Here is a 15,263-nt window from a genome sequence, read left to right on the forward strand (position 1 = left end):
CATTTTGATGTAAACAATCCAGTGCTAAATTTATTGACCTGATTCACAAAGGATTTTGTGATTCTCTAAACTCACTTTGAGCTCTGTATGAATTTGTTGGCCTGAAATTGAACTTGTACTTGTGAATAGTTATCAGCATGTGGGGCTGAAGAAAAGAAACCCAACTGGACATGAACACCCATACTGGAATTGAATGCAACTAAAGTTTGTTGAGAGCACTTTGTCACCTCATTAAATGTATTGATCTTTCTGTATCTCAAATCACCTCTCTGTGAACTCATTGGTCACTAATGATTCCTCCAAATTGGACATGTTTTGACCTCTTTGCTCCTTAGAAAGATGTTTTGACAAAAATATTAAGCAATTTGAATTTAGTTATTTTCCATAAGAAGACCTCACTAAGGTTCCAGTATACACCCAGTGAACTTAATATGAACTCTATTAAATTTTGTGGGGAGCAGAAGAGGTAAAAATCATCACATAAGGTTGTTTCATTTTCAAGAAGCCACCTGATCCCTCAGACACATCTCCAGAGGGTGGCAATAAGTAGCAGTGGTCCTAAAAGCCAGGTTTCAGTGAGACTCCAGTCTCTAGAATGGACCCTATTAAACTAAGTTCACAAGTTACTGATGTATAAGATAACATCTTATAATCATAAGGAGGCTAAGTATGTATATCTTTGTACTTTTTACCTCACCATATAAATGTGTAGAAGAAACAAAATTATTATCCATGGTTTGCTTGGTGAGCATGGGGTTTGAGCAGGAAGTTAATTTGGATGACCTTGAGAGTTCCCAGGACACTAAAGTAGGACAGTACGATGCATCCATCTATAGGCACATCGTGAGCTAGCTTCACGGACTTAGGTGGGGCCTTATCATAGTGGTAACAGGTGTGAACTTGGCACACCGACTGCCTGGGGCCAGAGTCTCACTCTGAAATTTACTAGCATGATTTTGATACCTTTCTTACACTGACCTTCACTTCTTCTGTAAAATTTTGCTCTCCTTCATTCTCTTCTTGTAGATTTTAAATTGTGGTAGAAAATCCAATCTGCCTTATTTCCTGGTTTTTGGAGTGCATCTCAGTGTCAATCTCCTGTAGACTCAAACTTCAAATTGAAGTTTCACTGCCCTTCCAATTCTAAGAAAGAAAAGTTGACTGAAAGAAAATTCTTATCTCATAAAAAAGAACCCAATGACCAACTTTATGAACTGTTTGACTTCTGGGAGAAAAGTGAAGCCTTAGTGCCCATTTCTTTCTTGATGACCTCCAAATGTGACAATTACTGATAGTCAAGTATTCATAGAGAAGGGTTTTTGGAAGGGGGAAAAAAAACACCAATTTCAACTCAGTGACTTGTTCTCAAGACCTCATTAATCTCTCCATGTTTCCTGTGGATGCTACATGAAGCTGTTAGCACTCTAAATTGGAATTTTACTGGCTACTATTCTTTTGGAGAGAAAGAAAGTTTGAGAAGAAGATAAAAGCTTTAGTTCTCTTAGATTATCTTAACAAATCACTTACATCTGAATAAGGCAATTAAAATTATTGACAAGCAAGCAAACAACCACCCTAAACATTCAGGAATCAAAGACCTGCTTGGCAGAAATTATACCAAAGGGATAAAGCACCACAACTGAAAGTCCAGGGAAAATATTGTAATTGATTAATTCTCTTAGGTCCAGAGAGAAAGCCTGAAATTCAGGCAAAAAAGCTACAGATCATTAAAATAAATGCCCTCATCATCTTCATACATTCAATGGATGTGTATCTAGTTTATTGACCTTTGAACAACTTGAGTTTGAACTGCAGGTCCACTTATACCTGGATTTTTTCTCTAAGTACATATTAAATCAGAGCTATCAGGGAAGCCCACTAAGTGCTATACGATGGGTCAAATCCATGGAAAAGAAAGTGGATATGGAGGGTTTACTGTTCAGTTATACTGGGGTTTCTGACTGCTCCAGGGTCGGTGCCCCGAATCTCTCTGTATTATTCAATGTTCATTTATTGAGTGCCTACACTGTGGTAGTCACTGGAGAGACAGTGTGAGCAAAAATTGACTTGTCCTCATGGAGAGCACAGCCTAGGGGAAGTCACACAGTATTCAAGTGATCCCATAAGCAAATGTGATATTTCAAATGGGATACATGTTAGGAGGGGGCAGCTGTGATACTAGGTGAGTGTTTAGCAGGAATATTTGACCTGGAGAAAAATGTCATGGAACACTCTCTCCAAGGAAGTGACACGTGAGCAAAGATGTAAAATGTGAATAGAACAGTGTAGAGCAGGAAGGGAAAGTGAACAGCTTCTGCAGAGCCCACTTGGAAAGAAAAGTGATTTCAAGGGTCTAAAGACAGGTGACTAGGAGTCCTTAGTCTGGCAGGATTTGCACCACTGACACAAGGATCGCAGAAACATGCCTGACCAAAGGTGTACCATGTGCAAAGGAGAATGAAAAATCATAAGGTGAAAAGGGAAACAAGAGGACTTGCAATGTGTATTTACCATTTCTATAATAAGAGTTTTTGGTGGAAGAGGGGAAAAGTGGTTTACGAACTGTTGCAGGAGGCCAGTGTCAGGAAAGCAAAGCTACCCAGCATGCTGCTTTCAGGCTTCATAGGTTTCTTTGGCACAGCTACCCACATCGTTATTTGCGTCCTGGTTTCCAAAGACTTGAGGATTGAGGAATCATTGCTTCTTATAGCAGTGGAGTTGAGAGCACCGTGAGGGCAGGAGCCAGGTCAGATGTATTCACTCTTAGAGCCGCTGTGACTGTCAAGTACCTCAATAGTTTATGGAAAAAAATACACAAAACTTTAAGGAAACCCCATTTTCCCATTTGAATCCTTACCATATTTGCACTCTTAAATTGGAAATAGAATTGTACCTGGGAACATTCCATCCCTTCTTAACTGCCACTGTGGAGCACTTAATTTCGGCCTGTGGAATAGACATCTACTGGGAGGGCTTTGCAGTAAACCTGGCCACACTGGGGTGCTGTGTTGGGAAAGGATGGCAGAGAATACAGGGCCAACAGACCAAAACGTGGGCTTAGCCTGGTTGGGGCAGGACTGAAGCGGACAGCTCAGGGCCACCAAAGCAAGGACAGCTGCCGTCAGAGGTAAACATCATTACCCATTTGCTGTGTATCCTGAAAGGTCATGAAACAAAAACACAAACATTTCACTTTTGTACTGCATATTAGTTTCTAAAATAACAAAAACATATACAGATCTTTCTCATTTTTTCCGACTGATGAATCTTTGCATAGAATTTGAAAATTTTATTTTCTTATAAATATTGTGATAATGTTTCCATGTTTTTTCTTTTCTTTTTTATTGAGAGAATTATAAGCAAGATAACAGAAATGGCCCACTATGTCAAAACCGAAATTATTCTTCCTAGTATAAGAAAGCCATGTATACACATGGTGAAAAAAAATAAAACCCAAAACAATAAGGACAGGAATTCGTAAAAAATGTAATGTCTGCCACCTCCAGGTTCTCTTTCCAAAACAAATTACCTTTATAATTTCTTGTGCATATTTACATAAAAAGCCTCATAAGGTGTATATGATACACACAGAGCAAAAAGAGGAGCATACCCTGTCTAGTAACCTGCATCCTGATTATTTCCCTTAATAAAATGTCCTGGAATCATTTTGCAAGCTTGTGAGTAACAGTGGGTGTACAATGGGTGTAGTGGTTTAGTTCTATGTAGTCTGGGTTTAAATCCCAGCTCTACTACTTAATCAGAGAAGGCAATGGCACCCCACTCCAGTACTCCCGCCTGGAAAATCCCATGGACGGAGGAGCCTGGAAGGCTGCAGTCCATGGGGTTGCTGAGGGTCGGATACGACTGAGCGACTTCACTTTCACTTTTCACTTTCATGCATTGGAGAAGGAAATGGCAACCCACTCCAGGGTTCTTGCTTGGAGACTCCCAGGGATGGGGGAGCTGGCTGCCATCTATGGGGTCACACAGAGTTGGACATGACTGAAGTGACTTAACAGCTACTACTTAATGGCTCTATGATGTTAGGTTATTTGTTTAACCAGTGAGGGTTTTGCCTTCCCTGGTGGCTCAGATGGTAAAGAGTCTGCCTGCAATTCAGGAAACCCAGTTTTGTTTGATCCTTGGGTCAGGAAGATCCCCTGGAGAAAGTCATGGCAACCCACTCCAGTGTTCTTACTTGGAGAATTCCATGGACAGAGGAGCCTGGCAGGCTACAGTCCATGAAGTTGCAAAGAGTCAGACGTGAGTGAGTTACTAACACAACAACAATGAGGGCCTCAGTTCTCCTATCTCTGAAATGAGCATGTAAAGGACCTCCCTTATAATGTTCTGTGAGGACTGAGTTAAGCTACAAAGTACAACAGTACTTTGTACACAGTAAACTATGTGCAGTAGCAGCTACCATTGTACCAGCATGTACAAGTACATCATTTCATTATGCTGCTGCTGCTAAGTCACTTCAGTCATGTCTGACTCTGTGTGACCCCATAGACGGCAGCCCACCAGGCTCCCCCATCCCTGGGATTCTCCAGGCAAGAACACTGGAGTGGGTTGCCATTTCCTTCTCCGAAGCATGAAAGTAAAAAGTGAAAGTGAAGTTGCTCAGTCGTGTCCGACCCCTAGCGACCCCATGGACTGCAGCCTACCAGGCTCCTCCATCCATGGATTCTCCAGGCAAGAGTACTGGAGTGGGGTGCCATTGCCTTCTTCATTATGCTAGTTAATCCTATTTATTATTAAACTTTTTATTTTATACTGGACCAGAGCCAATTAACAGTGTTGTGACAGTTTCACGTGGACAGCAAAAAAAAAAAAAAAAAAAAAGGATAATACTATTTTTATTCTTATGACAGCATGTAGAGATCTATATCATCCTTTTTTGTTTTGCTTAACATTTGTGTTATGAAAAGTTTTAAACAAACAAAAGTGGAGAAAAGAGGATGAAAAATCTTCACATGTCTGTCACCCAGCTTCAAAAATTATCAACACTTTTGCAAATTTATTTCGTCTATCTTCTCTACATTTTAAATGGAATGGTTTGACACTTATCCCAAGTATTCTTTCATTTTACTTGTAAATACTTCACAGTTTAAAACAGATAAATTTTAAAAACAAAACTTCTATGCCATTATCGTACCTGACTCCTTCATATTTTCTAAAATCTGGTCCAGATTCAGATTTTTCTGACTGGTTCAAATAATTTTGTTCTTTTTTTTACAGTAGGTTTATTCAAATTAGATTTCAAACACATCCATACATTGCATCTGGTTGTTATGCTTTCTATTGTCTATTTGCCCCCAGATGGTCTGCTGTCTCTCTTACCCTCCTTGTGGTTTTGCCATCGACTTCCTGGAGTAAGGGTCTTATTTAGTGTCCCATGTTTTGCAATTGGCTAATTGCTCCCTCCTGGTGTCATTTCACTTGATTTTTATATTTCTGATATTTCCTGTGACTAGGTAGTGAGGTCTAGATTATTTACTTGTACTTCCTAGGTGTCATATTTTTGCTGATCCATCATAAGACTCATCTTTCTTTCTGAACATCCCAGGGAGTTCCTTTGGGTATATGTGACAGGTTTCATTTAGGTGTTGCTCGGTGGACAGTGCCACAAGGACCTGCTGTGACAAGATGTCTTTGTACACTTGTGTATTACTGGAAGTGGAAAATCTGTGTCAAATGGTGGACTGCAGATACTGTTTATAAGACATCAACGTGAGAGGCCTCTCCCCCTTATTAAGTTTCTAATTCTTTTTTTTTTTTTTATGAATGGATGGAGGAGAATATAGGTAAACTCAGCTGAACAAGCAATGAGTAGAATCCAGCTTGCAGAATATTAAAGCTAGGAGTATCTTGCCAACAATTGCAAGTAAAAAACATGTAAGTTGTGTGGATACAAGTTAAGGCTGATATGCAAGTTAGTCTGATCCAAATGTACAATGCAATAAAAGAGAAAGCACTGTAGATTCTTAAAGTGGTATAATTTTCATTTACTTTTTTCTAATTATAAGTTTTTTACATGCTAGTTGAATAATTAGAATTAGAGAAAAGTAGAAAGAAGGAAAAAAATCCCATAACTTCATTACTTGGAGGCAACTGCTTTTGTTAATATTTTGGTTTATTCTTTGTACCATTTTTTCATACAATATTAAAAGTTTTCATAGTTGTGAACATATAATAAGGCAAAATGTTCTTTCACTTCAAGTATACGTTCTCCCTCATTATTAAGAACTTTCTACAAACATAATATTTAATAAATGCATGGAAGACAACAGAGTGTGTTTATCACAATTTACCATATTATGATGATGATGAGGCATTTATGATTTACTAGAGATCCAATATTACAAGCATTTTTTTTGCATAGAATTATGATTCAACAAATGTTTGTTAATGCTTTAGTAGTTAGAGTGTATTTGCACCAGATGTAAATTTTCCTGTGTTTTGGAGTCTGTTCATAATCCTAGAAAGGGGAAGAAGAAAAAGAGAATAGGAAGAAAGGCAGGGTGGGCCGGAGTAGGAGGGAGCAAATTTATCTGGTCCAGCAGTCCTCAGATTTCATTGTGTGTACCAGTCACCTTGGATGTTTATAAATCACAGATTCTTGACTCCACCCCCAGATGCTGATGTAACAAGTCTGGTTGGGATGATAAGCCTGATTTTTTCTTTAATTGGAGTATAATTGCTTTACAATGTTGTGATAGTTTCTGCTATACAACAACGTGAATCAACCATAATATGTTTGTGTGTGTGTGTGTGTGTGTGTGTGTGTGTGTGTGTGTGTGTATCCCCTCCCTTGGGAGCCTCCCTTCCACCACCTGCACAATCCTACTGCTCTAGGTCATCACAGAGCATGGAGCTGAGCTCCCTGTGCTATTCAGCAGCTTCCTACAGCTATCTATTTAACATATGGTAGTGTATATATGTCAGTGCTACTCTCCCAATTTGTCCCATGATTTTGTTTTTAAACAGATCTGTGGATGTTTCTGACACGAGCGTTTTGTGGCACACCCTTGGGGAGAAGATGCCATAGTCAGTACTTCATGCCCTAATGTGCTGCTGAGCCTTGGCTGCATGTGCATCCTCAAAATGAAACTGGTTAGGACTGGTGATAAGTGCTCCATAACTAATAGCCCAGCTCTGTTTACCACACAGACCTCACCCACTATAACACACTGTTGACTTTTGGTGAAAGGCAAGATGCTAATCTCTGCCTGAACGATTCTTTCTTTTTTAGTTGGCAGAGGAACACATATCAGGGGGTTTGGAGAGCCCTATTAGTGTCAAACTGCCCTACTCCCATGGAGAAAGGGCTACAGGGAGCCCCCTCTCTTTTTAGAAAGAGGCCCTTGGCATGACTGTCCTTCTTTTGACATGGGTGACTGCTCACTCTCGCTGTCTCCGGTTTTCTGCTCTCATTGCGTCTACATCCGTTGGAAGTCCAGAGTTCAGCTCTTTTGATTCCTGTGGGTAAGAGTGCTATTTGGCACCCTGGAGGCCTCTTACGTGATTGGTCAAGATGATTTGTGGTGATGCTGTCACATATCCTGAGTTATGCAGTGAGGTTCTCTGCTGATGGAGTATGTGCTTTTGAGCAGGAAATGGCCTTTATAAATCTTTTCTTTAACAAGGGCTTCAAAAATTTGCTTCATTCATTGAAGCCCATAACTGTGTCCTCATATCAATAAACTTTTGCCCAGGAAAGATTGGTTGCTCGAAGCACTCCTCTGTCTTTGGATGCCACTGAACACAGGACAATCCATCCATCCAGGCAAGGAGGCTTTCATATTTCTCCAGGTAACTCTGTGAATTATAAGCAGGGATAAATGAAAGAAGGAATCATCCAACACCAACTATTTCCAGAATTAAAAAGTCTTGTGAATGATGGCAGACAGGGTAACATACACGACTAGACACCCTTTTCTGGTCCTCCAGGCATTTCAGTAGCTGAATGCTTTAAACTAGTACTGAATAATAGAGCCTTCTGTGCTGATGGAAATATTCTGTAATCAGTTTTGACCAATGCTGCAGCCACTTGCCACATGTGGCTATTGAACAGTTGAAAGACTAAATTGTATGACTTAGAACTGAAGTTTAATTTAATTTCAATACATTGAAATGTAAATAACTACATGTGGTTGCAATGTGCTCAGTTGCTAAGTCATGTCTAATTCTTTGTGACCCCATGGATTGTAGCCAGCCAGGCTCCTCTGTCCATGGGATTTCCCAGGCAAGATTACTGGACTGGGTTGCCATTTCCTCCTCCAGGGGATCTTCCCGACTCAATTATCGAAACTGTGTCTCCTGCATCTCCTGCATTGGCAGGCGGGTTCTTCACCACCGAGCCACCTGGGAAGCACATACCATATTGGGAAGTGTACCTGTAAGCTACTCAGTGGACATTCCTCACAGCTTTGAATTAAATTAGAGAAAAGGTCAGCTAGGTTGAGTTTTTAAAATAAATGTAGTTTATTTATTTGTATATGTAACTCCTCTCTCTCCTCTAATCATGCCCCCCCCAAAGTTGAAGAAACTATTTATTAAGTAGTTGTAAGTCCAAAAGATGCTTCCAAATCATTCTTTTTTATTTTAAACTTTGTAGTTATGTTGGAGTATAGCCTATTAACAATGTGATAGTTTCAGGTGGCAGCAAGGGACTCAGCCATAAATATACATGTATCCATTCTCCACCAAACTGCCCTCCCATCCAGGCTGCCATGTAACACTGAGCAGAGTTCCCTGTGTTATAAACAAGGCTTTCCATTTAATAACCCTTAGTCTGTAGAATTCACACTCCCTGGTTTCCTTTCTTTCTTTTTCCTGTCCCATGCTCCTTCAGAACTTTTAGCTTCTCTATTCCTCTTGGATCAACACGTATTATTGAATGAAACACACAGATCACAGAACCATATGGATGGGCTCATTCAATTTTGTGAAGTAAAAACCATGCACAGAAAATGTTCTTTTACAAAGGGACCAGTTGTTTTTCAGTTGTTTTTCATTTTTTTTTCTTTTTATCATTTTCTGTAGTAATACCAGTATTATTTCATAATTTAAAAAATTTAAGTTAAAAAAATTTAAAAAAAAAATTAACTCTCCCCCTCGCCTTCAAAGTTATTAGAACTTTGACTGTGTTTTTCGTCAAGGCTTTATGTGCATACTCTAAGGTGTCCTCCATGGACCAGGTGCTTATGAAATGGAAACCAAACAGAACTAGAAAAGAGATACAAGTATACTAAATTTTATTTTATTCACCCTTTGAATCACTTTGTCATCTTTTAGGCTTTGAGAAATTAGAGGTGTCCTTATTTTCCTGTGGGCATTAAAGCAGACATTTCGTTATAGTTTGAAGAGGCCAGGACCAAGTTAATTGCCTTGAACTCCACAGAAAAAGCCTGTTCCCTGTGGACTCTAAGACAGAGGACACTGAATCTTTTCTTCCCTTTCCTGGTCTTTTAAAAACACAGAACATAAACTCCAGCTCCCTGCTCCCCGCCCGCCGCCCCTCACCCTCCTCATGAAATTAACAAGTGAGTGCCTCACAGAAAACAGTGTGGACCTTACAATATTTTGCAAAATCATGAAGAAATAATACTCAGCAGTGCCAGCCAACAACAGCAAGGTTGAGAGTTCTTGGCAGCTGCATTTTAAACTCATTGGGTCCATAAAATGATTTACTGTCCTGTTGTATACAAATGAGCAAAATCATTTAAAATACTTAATTTTAGATTCTTCAGCAATGATCATCTCTATTTCAGTTCCCCTGCTCATAATTTAAAATGGAGAAGGCTTATCTGCACTCATTTCTTAGATCATTGCTTTGGCACTTTCAAGATTTTATCCAAGCATGACTTTTATAACCTTGTGGAAATTGCGGTGATAAAGGATGCATCAGCAATTTTCGAATCCATTTCCTTTTGTCGAGCCATCCCTCAGCCTCCCTTAACAGAGCAGTGGAGAGAACCATGGGTCTTTTTCCTGTCCTCATTTTTAAAGAGCTCTGTTTCGGTCAATGAGACATACGCTGTGGAAACAAGGCCAACACAAACTTTGTAGTGTTTTTTCACTGCACATCTAACTAACCTTGATTAGATGTAAGGCGGGGGGCTGGTCTGCTATCTTAGCCCCTAAAATTGGTTTCAGAGGAATTGGTTGTAATGGAAATGTCAAGCCCTTTAAATATCAAACCTTTAAATACCATGCAGGCATATGGATGTGAACATAACTCTGCCCATTCTTAGATTCTGCTATGTCACACGTCAGAATTAAAGGGGGAAGCAATGAAATAAACTCTTGTTCTGGAAGAACTGACTGAAACAATTGGATATGATGAATGGATGAGGCCAATTGGTTCATCTTTAGAATAAATCTTCCCTGTGAAAGTCAGAGCCAAATTGAGGTCTGTAGGACATTGGCAGCTATGGAATTATGCACATGCCTCATTGTTCCTTCCATCCCACTTCTTCTCATGCCCCAGAGGACTGCTTTTCCTTGAAATTAAATAATTGTGAGAGCAGATTTTTGCAAATGAGTTCAGGACATAATAATAATAATAAAAAATCTCCTTACATTGGAGAGAGCAATAAACTCTAGGCACAGAACAGTAATCTAAATGAAGTACTAAATCAATATTTATTGGGTTGAATTGAGTTCTGCTGATGACTGGAGACATTAGGCTGGGAAGACATGGACTCGAGTCTCAGTGTGTTCTTAATAAGCTGTGTGACCCTGGGCAAGTCACTTAAACTCTTTGGGCTATGGTAAAATAATGATTAAAAGTATCTACCACATATGAGGGGAGTGACTAAGGACATGATCACCGAAACTTCTTTGAAAGTATAAGGTATAAATAAAAAAGATGAAACTGATATTCAGAGAGAGCCATTTAAGAGTGAAATGTTAGCACATTCAACAAGTATGATTGAATCAATTGCTTTTAGAGATGCGTGGCAGGCGGGGTGGTGGGTGGAAATGGTACATGTGTCTATATTAGAAATAAGACCTCTTCTGGGAGTCCTGAAGCCATCCATGGTCTATAATTCTGTAGAATGGCAGAGATGAGCTTGCTAAGTGCTGCCCAGAGAAAAGGCCTTACATCGAAGAAGCTCTGTAAACTGTGTCTGACAAATAATATCTTAGAAAAATATCAAATATTAGTCTTGGATTGGGGAAATAGCAAAATACTGATGGAATGACATTTCTTACAGGGAGAAAGTCTTTTAAAGTGACCTCACATAATGAGCTGGCTCCAGTTACAGGCTGGAGATATTTTTGTCACATTCCAGAGGCTTTCTCTGTAGTTAAAATGATAGGGTGTGGGATGCTCAAGCACTTCCACAGTATCTGTTGGCTTGGTCATCTCAACTCCATCAGCACAAAGAGAGAAACTAACATTTTTCAGGTGACTACCATGATGGGCTCTTGATATCTTGTTTGGTCAAAGTCATTTGGTTCGTTTAATTATCTGTCACTTTGCAAATGAGCAAATGAGGACTGAAGTTTAGCAGTGAACTGGTGACAGGGGGACCAGGTTCAGCCAGCCTTACACTGTGGCCTGTGTACTTCCTGGTGCATCAGTGTTTTCCCAAACTGAATCCTGTAGAAACGCGCTGGGATCAAATAATTTGGGTTCATGTGCATGCTCTTGTCACTCCTCAGAGAGTCACGATACTGGTTAATAGGGCAAATGCTCAGCAAAATCAGATGATTAAGCGATTGTTAAAAGTATATTGATTTAGTTTTTCTTTTCCTATTTATCATCATAAAATAATTATTTCCTGTGTTTCTCAGGAAACACATTTGAAGAACTGGTGCTTGTGTACCACGGAACACAATTTGAGAAGTGCTTGCCTCTTCCTGTCTTGACTATAAGTGTGTTTAGTGTAAAAGTCTTATCACACATGAGTGCAAGTGGGTGAATCAGAGGTCCCAAATTGAATTTGTTTCTTTTCTTTTATAACTGTATACCTTTGTTGCCTGGGCAGTCCCATGGACAGAGGAGTCTGGTGGGCTACAGTCCACAGGTTTGCAAAGAGCTGGACACAACTGAGTGACTAACACTTTCATGAACACTTTCACCTTTGTTCATGATAATTAACATTGCCATTTCCTTTTACTGTAATAAATACTCTTAAATATTGGAAGGTTAAATTAAAAAAATTAGAGCCTAAATTCCCACTCAGTGTAGAATCTCCTCAATCATGGAACCCATCAGCTGATGCTTGGCTGCCTTGACAAGGCCATCTGAACCACTTTTTGTGAATCTAAGATACACAAATAGAAAGAGAAACATTAAATCAGTTGGTCATTTGGATACTTCCTTTGAGCAACAGTAGATAGCTCAGGTATTACTCAATATATGAATATTTGGAATTCTAAATACAAAAGTCCAGGAGGCATTATTCATTAATCTACCACTACTTTTCATCTGACTGTTTTATTGATAATGTGTGGCTTGAGCAAAATTATGCAAAAAAAAAAAGAAAAAAGAGAATATAGTTTTCAAGTGGAAGATATGTATGCTAGCTCTGCCTCTTATAATTGGATGACCTTGGGCAAGTCACTTATCCCTCCAAGCCTCAGTCACACATGGGACTAATAATTGTATGCTCCCCTCAGGGCTGAGATAAGAAATAAAGAAGATAATGAGATACTGCATGTAAAACATTGAGCAAAGCGTGAAATGCCTTGTAAAGGTTCTATTTCTAGTCTGCCCATAGAGAGATATTTTACCCGACATTCTTCCCTGGGTTTTCACAAATCATAATACTAAAGAAAACATCAATAGTTACTTTGATATTGTCTTTCTTGCTTTCCTGATTCTTTTACAGAGTTCTTCTGAGCTTAAGATAGTGGGCTCAAAAGCCTAAGAGTCTGTTCCTTTTTCTGTGATGGCATTAGAACTGAGTACAGGAACTCCACCTTAGCCCTAAACCCTTCAAATCCTTAGGGACAGAGGGTCCCAAGGTGTCACTTATAGAAAAATCAGATACCTTCTATGTTGTCTCATTCACACCCCTCACACTATGGTGCATATCACTAGAGTGCTGGCAATTAAATTGTGGTAGGACTAAAACTAGTGATGATGACAATTAGGATAATAATCGCAGTGACATATATTGAACATAAACCATGTGTCAAGACATATTCTAATAGATTTACATCCTTTATATTATTCAATTCTCCCCCTTATGAATAAGTACTGTTATCAACATTGATATCCTGTTGCTGAGAAAAAAGCCTAATCACACACTGAATGAATGATCTGGGTGGGGTCAGAATGCCCCTGCCACCGTCATCCACCATACTAGGAGCATAAGGCAAGAAAGAGAAGGATGATGGTGATGCTGGTAGTTCACCAGCAACCTTTTTTGAACACTTACGATGTGCCAAACACTGTACTAACTTATGTGCATTTTGTTGTCTAATTTTAAAAATCACTTTTGATGATCGTTTTTACTGTTAACACCATTTTGCTTAGGAACAAAGTGAAAGGCCCTAAGTAACTTTCTCAAAGTCACATGGCTAGCAAGTGGCAGAGCTAGGATTTGAATCCATGATCCTTTAAGGATTAGGGCTTTTTTTTTTTTTTGGTATAAAAAATGTCACAGTAGAACTTGCACACTAGATGTTGGTTAGCAAGTTAGCTTAGGTGTTAGACTTATTCTACAACCTACTAAATTCTTTGTTGAACCAGGCCCCATTGTTCCATTTTTTATTTGCACCAGTGATTTGCATGGGTGTTTCCATACCCAGTACAGAGGATTTTCAGAGCTTGAGGAGACGTCTCTGCTGATGCATAGTTTACGCTGATCCATGGTGAGCAGTGAGCCTTCCAGATTCCTCAGCTTTGCTCTCCTCCTGGTGTCAGCTCAGTGAAAACTGCTTGGAGGTGACTCACATTCCTAGTGCAGGATGGGACTTGCCAAATCATTTTCTAGCCCTTTTCTTCAATTATTAAGGTTGGTGTTTCAGACCCTTCACCCTCTGGTCGGGTCATGTCTAAACCACATGTGCACACTGAATATGGCTTTTGACACTAGCCAGAAGTAAACAACAATTATCCTCATTTGTCAAAACAGTCTTTTTTAGGAGCGAGAACGCAAATGGAGGAGTGAGCAATGCCTTTCAGTCTGTGTCAGAAGAGTCAAAGGCTAGAGCCCCAGCACCACACCTCTAATCTGGACCTGTCTGACTCCCACTCTTCATCAACATGCAAGAGACTGCAGGGTGCATGTGTGTGCCCCGCAGGATGACTCCTGGCATGGGAGGTGTTTTGTAACACCATGGAGGCAGGCCACAAGTGACCACGATCCACATAACAAGGAGAACAAAGAGTCTCTCAGGGGTTGTGTATATTCATACATATGGACTGTCAAGCAATAGCAGAATTAAAGCTCAGGGCTTCAGTATTCTTTAATAATGCATGTGTGCTAAGTCACTTCAGTTGTGTCCAACTCTTTCTGACCTTATGGACCATAGCCCTCCAGGCTCCTCTGTCCATGGGATCATCCAGGCAAGAATACTGGAGTGGGTGGCCATGCCCTCCTCCAGGGGTTCTTCCTGACCCAGGGATCAAACCCGAGTCTCTTACATCTCCTGCATTGGAAGGCTGGTTCTTTACCACTAGTGCTACCTGGGAAGCCCCTTCTTTAATAATAATTCCAATTAAAAGAAAATAGTACTCACCTTTCAAGACTATGCTGGGGCTTGGGGAGAGCTTGGATAAAGGGAAGACATCTAGATCCTTGCTTTCTCTTCTGCCCATTATTTCTCCATCCAAGATGGAAGGTTAGCTGCCTTAAAAGTTGGCACTGCACTAGATCTGGACCTTTGCATTTCTCCTTGGATGATTTTAACTATTATACAGCTCTCCTGCCACCAGCTGTTGCCTGGCTTCAGCTCATTCTCTACTTCCAGAAGGCCTTTTCTAAGGCACTGATTGTATGTTCTTACTCACAAGCTCTCAGTGCTCCAGTGAGTTCCATTTTGAACAAAACAAAGTCCCCATTTCACAGCCTATCAGCCAGTGTCATTGACAGTTTGGTTCTTGCTTAGTTTACAGACTTATCCTCTGCCTCAGTTACAAGAGTCTGATGGCTGATTTCTGAACACACCACACTCTTTTTCTTTCTATTTCTATTTGATCAGTTTCCTTTACACTAACCCTCCTGGCCTCATTCTCTTCTTGGTAAACCCCTACTCATCCTTTAAGGCCCAGGTTACACACTGTCCTGTGAAACTCT

This window comes from Bubalus bubalis, chromosome 9, assembly GCF_019923935.1.
Source record: "Bubalus bubalis isolate 160015118507 breed Murrah chromosome 9, NDDB_SH_1, whole genome shotgun sequence".
In the NCBI taxonomy this organism is placed as follows: domain Eukaryota; kingdom Metazoa; phylum Chordata; class Mammalia; order Artiodactyla; family Bovidae; genus Bubalus; species Bubalus bubalis.